This window comes from Vulpes vulpes, chromosome 12, assembly GCF_048418805.1.
Source record: "Vulpes vulpes isolate BD-2025 chromosome 12, VulVul3, whole genome shotgun sequence".
NCBI lineage: Eukaryota > Metazoa > Chordata > Mammalia > Carnivora > Canidae > Vulpes > Vulpes vulpes.
Window position 1 is genome coordinate 68537669 of NC_132791.1, and position 12460 is coordinate 68550128.

The window sequence follows — 12460 nt, forward strand, 5'->3', positions numbered from 1 at the left end:
ACATAGGTGATGGTATGTTATTTTCCATGTTTTCCTGCGTATTTGAAAAAGCTAGTAATCAGGGCACCCGGCAGTTCAGTGATTGAGCGCCTGCCTTTGGCTCAGGTTGTGATCCGGGAGTCCTGGGATCGAGTCCTGCATCAGGCTCCCTGGGGGAGGGGGGGTATCTTTTTCTCCCTCTGCCTGTGTCTCTGCCTCTCTCTGTGTGTTTCTCATGAATAAATAAATAAAACTTTTTTAAAAAAGAGAAAAAAAAAATAAAAAGAGAAAAAAGCTAGTATTCATTATTTTCAGTTAGGACACACTTGTGGTCGTGTTAAGTGTTACAGGAATTTCCTTACACATATAATGATTTGAGGAATGGGAAAAAAAGACTCAACAGATAATCTAGAAAAATATCTGCTGGTAACAATAGGTTTCACTTTTTATTACCTATTATGTCAGGCACCTAACTTACTTTATGTGCAATACTCTGTAGCCTCTATATGCTTAGTCTGATCATATGCAATATGAATCCCAGAAAACTAAAGCTGGAGACATTAGGTCCTAAGCCCCAGAATCAAGGCTGGAAGACAATGGAGTCATTCAAATGTCCCACGGTCTGGTTCCAGAGCCTGGTGGTTCTTAGGCTGCATAACCGTCTCTCTGCCCTGGATCTGCCTGCTTTCTCACGCTGGAGAATCTTAGGAGAGAGGTCAGTGGTGCGAAGGAAAACAAAAAAAAATTTTTTTTTAGAAATTTCTGAGTTACAACCCGGTGTCTGTGTGCGGTGTCTGCCCTATTCTTAGTCTTCTTTGCTAGCTGGGGGGAGTCAGGAAATAGTGTCCGGACTCCACAGAGCTGTCTTTGCTGACATTTTCATCTTCTGTCTTCATTAGGCCCAAATGCCGTGTTCGGTTTCGCCTAGGACTCCCGCTTCCCTCTCCTCGTCTAGTTTGCGGTCTCTGCGCCCGCCGGACCCGGCGGATGGCAAAGGAGACGCTGGTGCAGGGAGAGGAAGGAGGCGAGGCGCGGGGACGTGGCCACCGGTCCAAGGTCCGCGCCGGGAAAGCGGGAAAGCGGGAAAGCGGGAAAGCGGGAAAGCGGGAAAGCGGGGAAGCGGGAAAGCGGGAAAGCGGGAAGCGGGAAGCGGGGAAGCGGGGAAGCGGGAAAGCGGGGAAGCGGGAAAGCGGGGAAGCGGGAAGCGGGGAAGCGGGGAAGCGGGGAAGCGGGAAAGCGGGGAAGCGGGAAAGCGGGGAAGCGGGAAAGCGGGGAAGCGGGAAGCGGGGAAGCGGGGAAGCGGGGAAGCGGGAAAGCGGGAAAGCGGGGAAGCGGGAAGCGGGAAAGCGGGGAGCGGGGAAGCGGTGTTGCGCGCTCCTGGATGCCTGTAGCCGGGCGCTGTTTGGGTACCTTAGGAAGGGAAGGTGGTTCTGCAGTGTCGAAGTTGAATAGGGAGACAAACAGGCGGTCACGCGGACGAAGATCTGTGAGTTTCAAGCAGGGCCAGTTGTGTATAGATGCACGTATATTTTATGGAAGTTCGATTTGCCACCACATAGCGTAACACCCAGTGCTCATCCCGCCAAGTGCCCCCCTCAGTGCCCGCCACCCAGTCACCCCCATCCCCCGCCCTCCTCCCTTTCCACTACCCCTGGTTCGTTTCCCAGAGTTAGGAGTCTCTCATGGTTTGTCCCCCTCTCTGATTTCTCCCACTTAGTTCCCCTCCTTTCCCTTATAATCCCTTTCACTATTTCTTATATTCCCCATATGAGTGAAACCATATAATGTTTGTCCTTCTCCAGTTGACTTATTTCACTCAGCATAATGGTGGGTGTTCGTCCTTTCTGATGGCTGAGCAATATTCCATTGTGTACATAGACCACATCTTCTTTATCCAGTCATCTTTCGAGGCTCCTTCCACAGTTTGGCTATTGTGGACATTGCTGCTCTGAACATTGGGGTGCAGGTGTCCCGACTGGGGTGCAGGTGTCCTGCAAGCCGGGCTAGTTTTAACACAAATTATTTTTCAGGAGTAGATCACACTGTAGATAAAATTGCCATGTCCCAGAACGCCCATGTGTTCGGATGGTAGTACAGCCTGTGAGGCCACGTTATCTGGGTTTGCATGTAGTTCTACCATTTACTCCTTTGGTGACTTCCAGCAAATGAGTTCAACTTCCTGTGCTTCAGATGCCTCAGGGGTAAGATGGAGATCATAGTGATGAATGGGGCTTAGCGCTGCTGTGAAAAGTATGTGAGGTGATGCAGGTTAAGCACCGAGCACAGGGTGGGCCGAGGCATTCTAGGAAGTCACCTTTCATCCTGACCTGGCCCATTATTTATGGCTGACTGCTAAATGATTAGCTAAGCACTTAGATCTGGATCTTGGTTGAGGCCTTATTTTTTCCCCCTTCCAGACCATATGGGCTCACTTTTCTCTGAAAAGTTTGCCAAAAGCCAAGGAACAATCCATCTGCCACTTAAACAAGAACAGATTTATTGCTTTTAACTTAAAAAAAGAAAAAAAGATGTCTCAGATGAGCCCCCCTTATTGTGGGCCTCATCTATGCTGCCGTGTCTAGAGGCTGATGCAGTCCCGACATCCATTCACTGGAGCAGAGCGAAGGGAGAGAACCTAGGGGCCATGCTCTAAAGTGAGAGGCGACCAAAGAATCAGAAGAATCAGTAGTCACTGACTCCAGGGACTCTATCACTTTCTTAGTTTCCCTGGATTTTATACTTGCTAAAGGCCTGGAAGGCTCCCAGCCATTCATCCATGGGTCCAGCTAAGTGTGTACTGTAGTAGCTTCTCCTGACAAATCAGGAGAGGTTTGTGAGGGCAGCCGTAGGCCTGATTTCAGCTGTCAGGAACATTCAGGCATTGGTCATTGTCCTGCTACATGGTTGGCATGGGGAGTAGGTAACTCAGACAACCCAACATTTAGGGACTTAGGGGAACAATAGGTCCTGGTCAGTTTCCTGTTGCTGAGGTAGTTCTTTTATTCTTTTTTGGGCTGTCTTGTTAGAACCCAGGCTATTTTCTCTGGTTACAAAGGCCTACTCAAAAACAAAACAAAACAAAACAAAACAAAAAAAAACACAAAAAACAAAAAACAAAACAAAACAAAAACCCAACACAACACAACAAAACAAAAAACAAAGGCCTATTCAACTTAAAAAGTTTACTTTAGGGGTGTCTGGGTGGCTCAGTCTATTAAGCATCTGTCTTTAGTTCAGGTCATGATCTCAGGGGATCGAGTCCCAGGTCGGGTTCTCTGCTCCATGGAGAAGGCTACTTCTCCCTCTCCCTCTGCCTGCTGCTTGTGCTCTCCCTCTCTCTGTCAAATAAATAATAAATAAACTCTTTAAAAAAAAGTTTACTTTAGTTCCACTTAATTTTTAAAATAAATAATACATTCAAATACTTCCAAATGCAAAGAGTACAATGAAGCAATCTGGTTTCCATTCTTGAAGCCAATTAATATCACCAGCTCTAGCCCTGTGTGAGTTCTTCCAAAGATACTCTATGCATACACCATCAACACATGTACATACCTACATATATCACACATGGATCTACCCATAGCTATCAATCAGTCCAGCTCAAAAGTCATCCCACATCAATACACGAAGAGCTTCCAGATTTTGTTCTTTTTATTGACTGTCTAATATTTTATTGTTTCGATGTATCAGAATTTATTTTAGCCAGGCCCTATGTATGAGCTTTTAAATTGTTTCCAGTCTTTTGCTATTTTGATGCTCCTTTGACAATCTTATACATGTGAAATTTTGCACATGTATGAATGGGTGTGTCAGTAAAATAAAAGCCTAGTACTAGGCTTGCTGAGTTAATGAGCATGTGTATGTGGAATTCTTACGGATGCTGCCAAAGTGCTCTTCACAAAGGCTGCATCAATTTATACTCTCATCAACAGTATACGAGAGTGTCTATTTCCCCGGATTTTTCTAAGAATGTCAACAAACTTTTCAATATTTGCCAATCTAATAGGTTAAAAAAATCTTTAAAAATACTGTCATATTGAAGTGTTAATTGTATTTTTAAAAAATGGTTGAACATATTTCCATGTGTAAGAAGTGTCTTGGGTATTCCCTTTTTTGTAAACTGTGTACACCTTTTGCCCAAGTGTCTGTTGGATTATTGGTCTCTCATATGGATTGTAGAAGCTCTTCATGTGTTGGAAAAATTAGCCCTTGTCTGTGACTGAAGTTGAAAATATTTTTTTCAGTGTAGGTTTTGACTTTGCTTATGGTCATTTTTTTCCCCATGTAAACATTTCTTTTATTTGTAAGTAATAGAATTTATCATTTTTTCCTTTGTTTTTTCCTTTATTTATTCCTTTATTTTTTTTTCCCTGAGTTTTCTCTCCCTAGGTTTGTTTTGTTTTATTTTGTTTTCTAATTCTTAGGAAGAACTTCCCCATATGAAGATTATTAAAATTATCCTCTGTAGGTGCCTGACTGGCTCAGCCAGAAGAGCATGTGACTTGTGATCTCCAGGTTGTAAGTCTGGGCCCTGGGTTTGGTATAGAGATTACTTAAAAATAAAATCTTAAAAAAAAAAAAAACTAAAAACATTGTCATCTGGTTTCTTCTAGTCCCTTTAAAGGGTTTATCATTCACATTGAAGTCTTTGACTCTTGTGGAATTTATTTTGATGTAAGGTGTGAAATGTTGGTATAAAAACTTTTTTTCCAGTTGCTCTAACATCCTTTTGTGATAATCTATCTTTACCCAGTAGTTTTATTTTGATTATTTATTTATTTTTTTAAAGATTTTGTTTTTAAGTAATCTCTGCACCCTGCAATCGGCTTGAACCTACAGCCCCAAGGTCAAGAGTCGCATGCTCTACTGAGTGAGTGAGCTAGGCGCACCCCCATTCTCTCCAATAGTTTTAAATGCTATCCCTTCATCTATTAAGTGTTCATAGATGTATTTGGGCCTTATTCCTAGACTCCATAGTGTTTGCTGTTAATCTGTCAATTTATTCATGCATACTCATTCCACCATTTTAATTACTGTCATTTTATAATATGCTTTAATATCTGAGAAAGCTAAGATACAGAAAGATACTGTGTGTATGGCATAGCAGCTCTAATGTAACAGTTGCATTCCCTGCTTCCTGAACCAAAATTTAAGTTACCTTATATCCACTACATACAAGTTACCTGCTTTCATTAATGCTGCAAATCCTAACTCAGATACTCTTTAGGGAAGAGCTAACTGATGCTAAGGGATTAGAGTAAATGTTGATAAGACTACAAAAGTTCCTTACTGCTCTTCATTTTCAGAATTTTCTTCTTCTATACATGCATATTTACTCTTTCATTTAAGTGTGAAAGATTAATTTTAGTAGATTAATGTTAAAATATGCTTATAATCCTGCAAAAATCCTTTTGTTACTTTTATTAGGACCTCATTACATTTATGGGTTAGTTTAAGGAGATTTGATGTGTGTCTTCCCATTTAAGAACATCTTATGCCAAAGAGCAACATGGATATAGCATCCTGGGAGCTTTTAGCAAAAATGCCAAAGTTTTATATGCAGTGTGTGTATCAGAGTCTAAAGCAGGTCTTGGACTAGTGCACCATACATTTTTACTTTAGGACTTGGGGAAAAGTTTTCAAATCTGTGTTTTGTGATTATGTCTCTAAAATTAATAGTTATCATTTTAAATTTAAAAATATGTATTAAGAGATTCCTGGGTGGTTCAGTTGGTTAAGCATCTAACTCTTGATCTTGGCTCAGGTTATGATCTCAGGGTTGTGAGATGGAGCCCTGTCTTGAGCTCAGTGCTGAGCATGGAGTCTGCTTAAGATTCTCTTTCTCCCTCTGCTCTCAGCTTGCTCTCTCACTTGTTCACTCTGTCTCTAAAAAAATATATATATATAAAATAAAAAATAAATATGTATTAAAAAACTCAAAAATTCCCATTCTAATAGTTATGTTCCAAAGCAAGAAAATATAGAGATCTATAGAAAATGTTGTAAAGTGTGAAAACACTTATTATAGTATATTTATAATAACAGAAATTGGAAATTATGTAAATGCACAGCAGATGTTTGATTAAATTATGGTAATTCTTATCTTGAAGTACATTCAGTAATTCAAATTTTTCTTCTCATAGATATTTATTAACCTAAAAATCCCAGTTATAATTTTAAGTGAAAAAGCAAGAAATCAAAATATATTTAGTATGGTTCTAATCTGTTTTAAAAAGTTGACTATGGGGGAAAAAGTCAACTGTGTGTATATTATATATACTTTGAAAAAAAGACAAGAATTTAATAAACTGAAATGTTAGTATGAGCCATCTCCAAGGTCGAATTGTGGATCATTTAAAATTTTTTCTTGGTAAAGTCTTGTTGTATTTTCCAACTTTCCTGTAAGAGGCAGTATAATTTTATACATGTTGTAATTGTTAATGGAAATCTTAGCAATTTGCTTGCATAACAATAATGTGGTTGATAACAGCCACAGAAGGTATTTTGCTGGTTGAAAGGTATTTTCTAAAGTCAGAACAGCCTACAAATGCTGGGTGCCCCTCCATTTTATTCATGACACACCTGTCCTTCCTGAATGAACTCTTACTGAGATCATGGTGCCATTAATTAATGACTGATACATACAAATCACAGTTTTAAATATGGTGGCTTACAGAAAAAAATTTTTTTCAAGAAACACTGTAGTAAAATTAAATGTGCATAATTAGAATGAAAAGTAACCCTTAGGCAATTTTATCTGCCAGTAGCTCCTCTGTGTATTTCTTACAAAACATAACAACAAAGAAAGAGAAATCAATTATTGCTACAGTTTTACTGTCCAAAGAAAATTTTAACCATCCATAAAGAGAAAGAGGCTAATTATGTTGATTGTGATGTGCATCATGAGCAGGTGAGGATACCAGTATGTCCGCCTTCTTTTCACTACCTTTGATATATAGATCCCATGCAGAGCAGCATCTGCTTCCCATAGTGTCTGTGCTCTCGGGCTGAGTGTTGTAAACTGTCTGCTACTCATTCCTGTGCTGAGAAATTACATTTGCTATCCTCAGACACAGGGAAAATGAGAACTCAAACTTAGCTTTCAGAAAGGAATATTTTGGGGGGCATCGGGTGGCTCAGTTGGTAAGGCATCTGCCTTAGGCTCAGGTCGTGATCCCAGGGTCCTGGGATGGAGACCCGCGTAGGACTCCCTGCTCAGCAGGAGGCCTGCTTCTCCCTCTCCCTCTGCCCTCCCCCCTCCCCAACTCATGTGCAAGATCTATCTCAAATAGATAAATCTTTTAAAAAATGAACATTTCTCTGAAGTTTGGTTTTCCTTGAAATATTTCTAGAATGCATTTTCCTCTTTGTCCAAAAGTCTTTCATTGCTGAGTTTTTAAGTGTTCTTCCTAATTTTTCTAAGAATTTCAATTTAGGGAGCCTGGGTGGCTCAGTGGTTGAGCGTCTGCCTTTGGCTCAGGTCGTGATCCTGGGGTTTTGGGATCTAGTCCCACATCGGGCTCCCCACGGGGAGCCTGCTTTTCCCTCTGCCTGTATCTCTGCCTCTCTCTCTCTGTCTCTCATGAATAAATAAAATCTTTAAAAAAAGAATTTCAATTTATAATACACATGGTTTTTCCTAAAAAAGTTCGAATGACTGTTTTGAGCTAAAATTTTGTTGACGCATCACTATAAATTTTAATCAATGAACATACATCAAGATTTAAAATGAAAGAAGATTTATGTAACAGTAGCCCTTCTGTTTGTGGATTTGGGAGGATAAAAATTTTCTCTGAACATATGTAGTTTCGTAGTTTCATCCGGTGCTGAGCCTGTCTTTTAGACGTTCCTGTACAAGATATTTGTAATCACATATTTTCTGGGAAGTGAGGATTTTTCGTTTTCTTTTCTTTTTTTTTTTTTAAAGATTTTATTCGTTTATTCATGAGAGAGATACAGAAAGGGGCAGATACACAGGCAGAAAGAGAAGCAGGCTACTTGCAGGGAACCCGATGCAGGACTTGATCCCAGGACCCTGGGATCACAACTTGAGCCAAAGGCAGATGCTCAACCACTGAGCCACCCAGGTGCCCCAATGATGATTTTTCTAAGGTTGAGAAATAGGACTCTGAGCTCCCAATTGTTGTAATAGAAAACTATTCCTACCCTCACCTATATTCAGAATCTTTTACTGAGCACATACTACGTGCCAAACATTATACCAGAGGCTGAAAATAGAAAGATAAATACAATGTGGTCTCTATTCTCAAGGAGTGTTTGTAGGAGTGAAATACACAAGCCAAGTGGAAGTATGACCACAGTAACAGAGTAAATGCCATGTACCAGGTACTATGGAAGACTTCAGAAGAGGACATCTTGGGCTCTGAATGACCACCTAGAAATCACACCCAGTGGGGTGCATCCTCAGTGCACTGTGGTAATAATGTTGATGCTGCCTGGTGAGGAAGATGACAGTGGTGACAAGGTCAGACACTGTGCCTAACACGTTGGACACCATCTACTTAATCTTCACCACAGACAATGAAGTAGGTTAGGACAATAATCGTAGTCACCAAAGGACACAAGTTTGAGCGACTGACCTGGGTCCTTCTGACATGACATCCCAGCCTGTAGGGTGAGAGCTTTGAAATGCTATAGAGTTAGATTCGAATTCTAGCAATGCACGTTCTAACCCAGTTGCTGTGGGTCAAGGGTCAACCACTTCACCTCTTGAAGCTTGAACCTTGAGCTTACTCCTCTGTAAAATGGAGATAATTATAACACCCATGAACAATGCTGCCCCTTCCTACCCCTCTTCCCTCTCCCTCCCTTGCTGATGAAGCCTACCTCCCATCACTAAGGCTGAAAATTCCAGATGTTCATGTTCTCAAGTACCCCGGTGCCACTAGGGGTAACTCATGACCGAATCCTGGCCAGTGGGACCTGAGGGGGACATCAGTGGAAGGAAGAGTTTCTCTTTAATAAAAATTAAAGCTAGGGCAACACCTGAGTGTCTCAGTTGGTTGAGTCCAACTCTTGATTTCGGCCCACATCATGATCTCAGGGTCATGATCGAGCCCCAAGTCGGGCTCCACACTGAGCACAGAGTATGCTTGGGAGTCTCTCTCACCCTCTGTCTCTTCCCCTTTCATTCATTGTGGTGTGAAGCCCAAAACTACTCTAGCCAGCTTGTGGTCAAAAAGAGGGATGCCACTGACACTGAGGAAAGCTTCAGAAAAGCAGGGAAGCAAAGCAGCCCTTGTTGACATCCTGGAGCTCTATGGACTCTGTGAATAAAACATTTTCTTCATTTTTTAGACTTTTTGTCCACTTCTACTTGGGCATTCTGTTACTCATAGATATTGCAATTTTTTTTCTGAGTTTTAGGTGAGCTAAATTGTATGAAGTGCTTAGTATAATATTTGCCTGTAGTAAGTGCTCAGTAACAAAGGCTTTTATAATCTTTTTGGTCAAAGTTATCTTAGCATGATTTTTATTTCATAGAATTTGATCATTAGTATAGTTTCTAATATTTCTTAATAACTAAATGACCAAATCTAAGCATGTAGGTAATGTATGAAGCAAATAATCAACACTGTTGGACTTCTTAAGGCTTAAACAGTGCACAGTATCAACTAGGTGAGTTGGCATGGAGTATTGAACTATGAGATGAATCACTGCATCAATCCCTAATTGCTTTCCAGACTCATTCTGTGATTGGTGTTCAAGGATAATGGACATCCTAGTTGACCATCAAGAACACACTTGTAGGGATGCCTGGGTGGCTCAGCGGTTGGGCATCTGCCTTCTGCTCAGGGTGTGATCCTAGGAGTCCCACATTGGGCTCCCTGCAGGGATCCTGCTTCTCCCTCTGCATACGTCTCTGCCCCTCTCTCTTTGTGTCTTTCATGAATAAATAAATAAAATCCTTAAAAAGAAAAACAAAAATGAATGCACTTGTAGCTCTGTTCTCTGTCAAGTTAGGAAATAGCGAGAGATCAGCAGTCTACAACTCAGAGGAGGTCTCTCCCCTGAGTTCCACCATGCTGACACCCCCCAGCAGCCTTCACACCCCCAGAACTGTAAGAAATAAATTTGCATTGTTTATGAGAAAAAAAATGCATCTGTAGTTAGGTTGTATTTATTGCTTACCGCAGAGAGGGAGAACATCCTAGGGAATGATGGAGCATTTCATACAGTAAAAGCGTATCTGAAAGAAATTGTTAAGGGTGCCTGGGTGGCTAAGCCAGTTAAGCATCTGCCTTTGACTCAGGTCATGATCCCAGAGTCCTGGGATCGAGTCCTGCATCAGGCTCCCTGCTCAGTAGGGAATTTGCTTCTCCTTTTGCCCCTCTCCTGGCTCGTGCTCTCTCTTACTGGGTCTCTCTCTCTCTTTCTCTCTCAAATAAGTAAATAAATAAATAAAAATCTTTAAGAAAAAAAGAAAAGGAAAGAATCTGTTATAGGACTGGGATTAGGGATGGGTAATATGCAAGAAGTGGAGAATTTTTTAAAAAGCAGGGGTTTGTTCTAGGTTGATGCTGTAAGAAAGCAGGGCCAATTCTAGAATTGGAAATCAATAAATCTTATCTGGAGAGAGGATAGGTTAATACAAGGATAAACTTGCAATTGGAATAAGTAGCAGTTGGGCCATCTTAGCCAGGTGAAGAGATGTTTGATTCTTTCTTTTTCTTTTAAATTTATTTATTTATTTATTTATTTATTTATTTATTTATTGAGAGAGAGAGAGAGCATAAGCCAGGGAAGAGGGAGAAGCAGGCCACCCTGCGGAGCAGAGAACCCCATGGGAGGGTCAATCCCAGGACCCAGGGATCAAGATCTGACCTGGAGGCACTTTGAGCCTCCTGGGCACCCCAATGTTTGATATTTTCTAGGCAACACACTGACTTTATTTTTGTCTGTGCTTAGACAAAATTATGTAGGGGTTATATTTTGTCTCCACTTTATCATGATCTTAGAATGACATTGTCTGAGTCTGATGTTCTGTGGGATGATTTATGTCTCATAGGGGAATAGCCTGGCCTCACTGTGAACATAAGGCAAGCTTCTGAATGTCAGGGGCTGTCATTTCTGTGTTTTTTTCTCAGTGCCAAGTGCAACAATAGAAGACACACATGTGCCATTCTTTATGTAATACGTGTTTTGAAATTCAGAATGAAAGGGAGTAAAACAATGACACTTTAATATAAAGGAAGCAATATGTTGTTTCTATTGATTCCTGCTGGGGAAATTCTAGAACTCTCTTTGGCTGATCTAAGGAGGTGAGGCTGGGAATACCCCAACAAGAGCATGAAGATGTTTTCTCAGAAGGGTATAGTCTCAGACTGGCCATATCCTTCATCCTGGTACAAAAGATAAAAAAGGAATTCCCAATTTGTATGTTACGCATCCACACTTTGTTTTTGGCAATCAAATCTCAGTTGTCATTCATAGTTTAAAAAAACCCCAAAACATCCAGGGGTGCCTGGGTGGCTAAGTGGGTGAGCGTCTGGCTTTGGCTCAGGGCATGATCCCGGGGTCCTGGAACTGAGTCTTGCATCAGGATCCCTGCAAGGAGCCTGCTTCTCCCTCTGCCTCTCTCTCTCTCTCTCTCTCTCTCTCTCTCGTCTCTCGTGAATAAATAAATAAAATCTTTAAAAAATCCATTACTTTTTTGAAAATCCTTTGCCTGTTCTTGACTGCTCTTTGTTTTTATTGTTTGTATATTTAACAAAAATGACAAAAGATAGTAGTAGTTTGTTAGTTAATGTATAGGGAATGGTATTATGGGTCACAGATGAGTTTCAATCGATGTGAATTCAGTTCTCAGTTCTAGTAATACTTTAGTGCCACATGGCCACTTGCAAACAGAGAGTGAACGGTGAGGACATGGGAGTAATAGTTATAATAAAAGCTGTGATTTGATTCTGGATTGCAAGTTGGGAACTATTCAAGGAGACCCTTAATAAAAGCATTTCAGTCAATGTCATTTCTGAACAAAAAAAAATTTAAATGGTATTTGGATAATAAAGGGATAATAAATGGTATTTGGATAATAAAGGGAGCATGCATGCAGCTCAACAGCAGTCTGCTTTAGGATATGCCCAAGATGAAAGGCAAAATGAAGAGCCTCAGACTGCTATCCTCCGCTTCCACATGTCTTGACAGAAAGGCTTCAGTGGGAAAACACAAGAAGCTGGCACATGACTTGGCTCTGCAGACCTCAAATCGGTTGTCAGTGGAAGGTAAGGGTGAAGACACCATTGTGTGGTTCTCAGACTTTGTTGCACATCAGAATGCCCCAATGGGTGCGTTAAAATGCTGGCTGCTGAGCCCAACACCTGAGAGTTTCTGATCCCTTAGGTGGCAGGTAGCCCTGCCAGCAACTTCCTGGGTGGTGCTGAGACTACTGGTACAGGGACCACACTTTGGAAACCTTCAAGGCCTTGGTGAATTTCCATCTCTTGAAACCCCCAGC

General features: G+C 41.2%; 1 protein-coding gene across 2 annotated transcripts in view; it reads left to right on the forward strand.

The window, feature by feature from the left end:
* The first annotated feature begins 555 nt into the window (after positions 1-555).
* Positions 556-12460, forward strand: part of FEM1C (fem-1 homolog C) — a 56865-nt gene continuing 44960 nt past the window's right edge. Inside the window, exons 1-2 of one of the 2 annotated variants that reach the window (XM_072728780.1) lie at positions 556-694; positions 879-1035. The gene's annotated coding sequence lies outside the window, so the exon portion shown is untranslated. The remainder of the gene's footprint in view (positions 695-878; positions 1036-12460) is intronic. The other variant, XM_072728781.1, reaches the window with a different exon arrangement.